This window comes from Amborella trichopoda, chromosome 8, assembly GCF_054954075.1.
Source record: "Amborella trichopoda isolate Santa Cruz 75 chromosome 8, AtrichopodaSantaCruz75HAP2 v2.0, whole genome shotgun sequence".
Lineage (NCBI taxonomy): Eukaryota > Viridiplantae > Streptophyta > Magnoliopsida > Amborellales > Amborellaceae > Amborella > Amborella trichopoda.
In genome coordinates, this window is record NC_142343.1 from 44,509,344 (window position 1) to 44,516,103 (window position 6,760).

The following is a 6,760-nucleotide window of genomic DNA, read 5'->3' on the forward strand; positions in this document are numbered from 1 at the left end:
ACAATTCTCACATGAATGCCGTCACATTCAGGCTCTTAAAAGCTTCCGCTTGTCTCCATCAACGGTTAAAGACGGAGGCTGTTACAGGGGAACTATGACAAAAGTACCCCTAGTATGTCAATATAACGACAAAAACATACTTTTCTTCTTGACCGTTATGGAAAACCACGTAGAGACCGTTTCCGTATAATTCAACGTGGTGGCGGTTAATCTTGACCATTGGATGTGGAATTAGATCAAATAAATTTTTTGATATATACTTAAACTATCATAAAATTTTTCGCTATATACCTACGCTATCAGATTCCAGATCGTATGGTTACAAGTAATTATGATATTTTTGCACTAAAGGTAAATAGTCTCATTGTATATAATCTCAAAAGTTATTTAGGTGCATATCCTCTATTGTTATTTATTTATATATTGTATAGAAGGGATTTATTTTTAATACAAGGAGGTGATTATTACTCTTTGCCTATTAAATTTTAAATCAAGTGGTTGTGAATATGTCAATGGCTATGCTTAATTACAAAAAAAAAACTCAACTTTGTGACAAACCCAAACATCCAATTTGACATCTAGTGGTTAGTAACAATTGTGATCTCCTTGTAATAAAGATAAATAGTATAATAGTAGACAATCTATTAAGAAATTTTTTTTTTTTTTTTTTTACATTATTACATGAGTAATGATAGTATGAAACCCTCCTACATTCATGTAAGTAGAACTCCAAATGATCACCATTAAATTTTGACACAGATCTCTCGAAAAATTATCAATAAACCCATTCGCCCAAATCCCACACCCATATTGATGACTTTTTTATAAATCTGTGTCAAAATTTAATGGTTATCTTTTAGGGTCCTATTCACACGAGTGTGGAAGGGTCTCATAATGTCATTACTCTTATTACATTCATATGTACCTATTTTTTCACTTTCTTTTTAAATGAAGAGATTGCCTAAAGATCCAAAGTTTAACAAAGCTTGACTCTTGTATTAAGCGCGTTTGAAGGGAAAAACTACTTTTGATAATCTAAAGTGTTTTTGTTGATGCACGAGGAAAACAGATAAAAAAAAACTTCAGATTTTGAAAATCTAATTTGCTTTTTGAAGTTTTTTAGCTGCCACAAAAAAAAAAAAAAAAAAAATAAATAAATAAATAAACTATGGATTTCCAAATTTTTAGAGCTTTTTATTAATAAACACAAAAAAAAAAAAAACTCTGATTTTGATGGCCTGAATTCTTTTTTTATTACAGGAAAAGGTAGAAAACTTTGGAATCTCACGTTTCAAAGTTAGGGTATTTTGGAAAAAAAAATAAAAAATACAAAAAAAAGATATGAATGAAATATAGAAAAGTGTACTAAGCCTAGGAACATACACGTCCACATATGTGCCTTGAATGTGTCACCTGACGCACCAACCATCCCTTTCAAATATGGATGGTCGGGTAATGGCAGTCCCTTCAAAGATTAAAATAGAGGGTCTTAGATTAACCTTAGAAAAGACCAAGTCTCACTTTTAAACATCATTTTCTTCTTTACTTTCATACTCATCAAGGTCGAGATTGTGGACCACTAAACTTGGGGATTCCAAATCTATCTCTAAAATAAATTTTAGAGATGCATAGGGACCCATGGAAATCGTGTCCGTCATTCCCACTAATGGCTTAAAAAATTACTGACTTATTAAAAAATGGGTAGGCCCCCTGAATTACCCAAAAAATAAATAATTTGCAATTGACTCGGGAATGCCCCGAGTTCCTAAAGGGAAGGGAGTTCATTATAGTGAACCGAGCAATGCAACTGCCCGAATGTAAACTAAACAGTGCCTGAATATCTAAACAGTCTAAAAAACTAAACTGTCTAAATCAGTATTTAAAAAATCACTGATCCAAATGCAGTATTGGTAAAACCTAGCGGGGTTCCTACTTTTTTAATTTTCAATCCGGCACCTTGGTTCAAATGCAGTATTGGTAAAACCTGGCGGGTTCCTACTTGTTTTATTTTCAATTAGGCACCTTGATTCAAATGTAGTATTGGTAAAACCTGACGGGTTCTTACTTTTTTAATTTTCAATCCGACACCCTGCTTTTTTTGAAATATGATTGACAAATTTCATGTCAGCTAGCACTTTACACCTTCCTCCCTACATGTGATTAACAATCCTTCCTTTAGGAAAGCTTCTTCTTACTCGTGACTAACAATCAAGCTTTTTTCTCCCTACACGTGATTAACAATCCTTCCTTTGTGGAAGGTTCTCTCTACAAGTGACTAACAATCAAGTTTCAACGTGCAATACGCACGCTTCACATGGCCAAGACAACATTCAATGTAGCCGATCGTTGGATTCTTTTATACAATTCGTTCTTAAACGATGTGGATATATATGTGAGTTGAAAAAAGGGTGACAAATATTATTAACTTGGGATAAGTTGCAGTGAGATGGTGTACGCGCCATGGTGACACACGACGGTGTATGCTTGTCATGAATAAGAAAGTTGTATGTTTGATTGTCGCAATGAAATTTGAGGATAAAAAAAAAGAAAAAATTATTAAAAATAATAATTGAGTGCCCACCACCACTATATTTCATAAAAAAAACATGGAAACTCTATTAAGCTATTATATCATGGCATTATTTCATTATATAAGTAATAATTAGTTAATTAGGATTAAAAAATTAGTACTAGCTCATAGGATAATAATAATAATAATAATAATAATACCATTTCTAGTCTATTGGATATTAAAAAAAAATGTTTAGAGGATATTTTAAGATAGAAAAATAACACTAACTCATATCACTTTAGAATTTATTTCAAGTTGCTTTATCAATTATCCTATAATGCAAATATAATTTTTTAATTTATTAATAACCAAATCTTTTATATTATTTATTAATTTATTTATGTTATAAATTTTATAATATATTATTTTTTCTTATAATTGTAAATAAGATTTTTTAAATTAGATGATATACAATACATTTATATTTTTATTTGTATAGTAAAATAATTATAAAATATAAAGTTATAAACTAACAACCTCAATTTCCATATATATTATCATAGTTAGTTAAGTTGTAATAAGTTTGGATAAGTAAAACAAATTAATAAATGTTTGATACTTTGATGTGATACTAATTTATGTGGGAAATTAATTTTTTTAATCTTATAATATGAAAGTGTTTGTAACTAGTTACTTCACATTGCAAGTATGAATTTATTTATTTACTTTTTAATTTTATTAAAATATTATTGTAAATTTGTATTTCTATCCAAACTAATTGTTATATATTAGATTTATTTATTTGTAAGGGTCATACCCTTGTTTTTTGAATCACATTTATTATAATATTGTAATTAATAATTATACTAATTACAATGATAACTAAGTCTTATATTTTATTTATTAATTTATTTATTTTAATTATACAGACATCCAGATAGAAAAACAACGTCTCAATAATCACCTATTTTTACAAAGTAATGAAAATGCATAATGCACCACTCTTAAATTCATTTTCAAATTAAAATAACATTTTTTTAGAGATTTATAGTGATTTTTTAAATATTTTTTGAGACAAAAATTGCCGATTCCACTCGATTCTCGATCCAAAATGCCGATTCACCTGTCCGGATGGTTTTTAGATGCGCGATCCGAAGCACCGATCTGTTTTTTAAACCTCTGGTCTAAACTATCCCCTAGGTCAGAACCGGCCCAAAGTATTTATTATTGTCGGCTTGCTGATTTCTGAACCACTTGTGCAAACAACCACCGCATGAACAGGTGAGAACACCTTAAATGTCCCTTTGTTGCACGGTGTACGGTACACCAGAGGAACATCAACCATCCTTTTTTGTGATGGACAGTGAAGATCGATCCTCGTCAAGTTTATTGCCTCTCTACCATCCGTTGCGAGGAACGTATGGTGGATGTGCGGCCATAAATTAACTTACCATAGACCAACGTATTGCAGCCATACATTAACTTACCGTAGACCAACGTACGTGTACTCTCATGGAAGACGCCATAGTTCAAAAAATCGAACCAGCTTCAAAAACTGGCCAATGGCCAGGTCCGAGTAATCGGTAAGTTGGCTGGTTCAATCGGCCTAATCAGACAGGACCTGGCTGGTCCAAAAAATAATTTTTTTTAAAAAAATGAAAAGTATATCTAAATAATGATTAAATAAGCACATCAAAAAAAAATTTGAAAAGTAGTAATAAAAATAGATTTAAAAAATCGATTTGTGCCCGGAGGTATGTTCAATTTTTTTTAAAAGATGAAAAAAATATAAAAATAAGTATTCATGACCAAACTACTTTCCAATGTTTGCCAAAATGATAAAAAACATTTAAAAAAGACATTACAAACAAATCCCTTATTTTATGGGATTTTATTTTATTTTTTTGTATTTTTTAAAAATACTCGGCCAGATCATCAAAACCGGATCGGCCAGTGCCCGGTTCCAGTTGACCAGCCGAGTTTGCTAACACTCGAAGAAGACACTCCACCCATAATCAAAGCTCAACCTTGTACAATCTTTTCCCACTCCTTTTGGGCTTCAATGGTTGATTCGTATTGTTGAACCACCGAAAAAAAGAAACTCTTAGAGCCCAACACTTGAGTTGGACTCGTTGAGATCCAAACTCGAGACATATGATGATTTAACCGAGTCAGGATATCCAACCCAGGCGAGTCTCAACAAAAAAAAGTACATAAAAAGAGTCGGAATATTCAACCTGCTTGAGTCTCAAAAGAAAAATACATAAAATTCATTTGAATAATGTCAACAAAAAATAAAATAAAATTCAATAATTCAGATCAAGCTTACCAGTTAGTCATCTAGACAAGGTACCTTCTCATGTCTAAGTGTATCTGACGCACCCATGCAGAGGTCACCGTTGTTCATAACACTGGTCCAAGTGTATCAGACACGCCCATGCAGGAGTCACCATTTTTCATGACACTGGGGGCATCTAATAACATGCGATATGCAATCCAGCTACAAAATGAGATATCACATATGATCATCATATTTTATTTATTGACAGGTTAATATGTAAGATTTGAACTCTTGACTTTCTATTGTGGCACTGCTGCCCTGACCACCCAAATCAAGGGTCCAGTCCTCAGGTTTACATATAATATAAGAGTAGCATAAACATGTGTAAGCTAGTAATTGCTAACTTATGAATGGACGTGCTCTAGCCCAATTATGGTTATAAGATTATGTAACCTAGAAGTCATAGTGCTCTTCCACCAACATGGCCGTTCATGATTTCTTGACCAACTATGGACCAAGTCACTTGGGCACTGCACCGGGTGTGCTGCAAGATAACTCAACCACGATTCATGAATGAAATAATAGGCACCATTAGGCGTGCCAACAGGATGGGCCCAAGCCCAGGCCCAAAATGGCATTTTGACATGACCCTGGCCATGCTCAAAAAAAAAAAAAAAAAAAATTTATATATATATATATAATTTCTTATTTAATATATAAAGCATGTATCTAATTTTTTGGGCCAGGCCAGGGTAGGAGCAAATCTAGCAGAAAATCATTTCAAGCCTACCACGTTTGGGTCTCGGCCAGAAGAGCAAGCCTCATCAAGTAGCCCAAATCCGGCCCGAAAATCAGGACTCTCTTGGAAGCCCGCGGGCTGGACTAGGCTCCTTGGTAGCCCTAGGCATAATGGATTTAGATACAAATCAGCCAAAGAAAGATGATGAGTAGTTGACCAAGATAAGCACTAAATGCTCTTCTAGTTATTTACTCCAAAATAGGGGAGAGTGTGTGAGAGCTTGTTTTTAAAATAGCTAGATTTATTTTTAATTGGAAAAAGTTTAGATACGGGAGAGGCCTTAAACAATCAAAATTAAAGTGCACCTCAAAAATTTATTAGAAGTGATTGTTTCAATGCACAAAATCTTCAAATTCATTATCTCAACCTCAAGATAAACAAACATGAAAAAAATGGATTTCAAGTATCGAAAATAGTGCATCTTATAATACAGTTTTGGACGGTCAATTTTTAAGATTTTCAAGTGTTCATAGATCTGCTCGATATACATTATTTTTTAAGATTTAAAAATTATAATTAGATATAAAAATAAAACTTCAAACCATTACAAAGATTTCCAATATTGAAACAGCATCTTTCGATGCCTTACTTTGATGGTTTAGGGCCTCGGCCTTATACAGACCACACACTTTCTATTTTAATGTGGTAAAAAAAATGTGGCCATTTGTAAATTCTTTTGTAGCAAATATATTCTGAAACACGGGCTGATATTTCAATTTTAGAATTGTTTTTCATTAGAAGGTAATTTTCCTATTACAAGAAGTGATTCGTCATTGCTTGTAAATGCTATTAAAGGGCGTGCATGACTCCATTGCACTTCACATGGTAGCAGCCAACTGTCGTCACAAACTCTCATATCATAAGTGGAGCATTTTTTACATCTATCGGGAGGCCACCATGATAATCGATACAATTGCCAAGAAGGGGATATCTCTCTCTGCTGCTACAGTTTGTTGTGCTAGACCGCCAAATTTCATTTATCTGTCTTTAATTCACGATTTGGCATAATTGCCCTATGACAGAATTGTAACAATGATTTGAATCTTCTCTACTTTTATTTAATGAAAAACAGGTAGGGGATCTTCTCCCCTACCGGCTTACCCAAAAGAAAAAAGAAAAAATTTTGCAGCCGTAAAATGTCTTTGTGACGTTGAGTTAACTCAACACA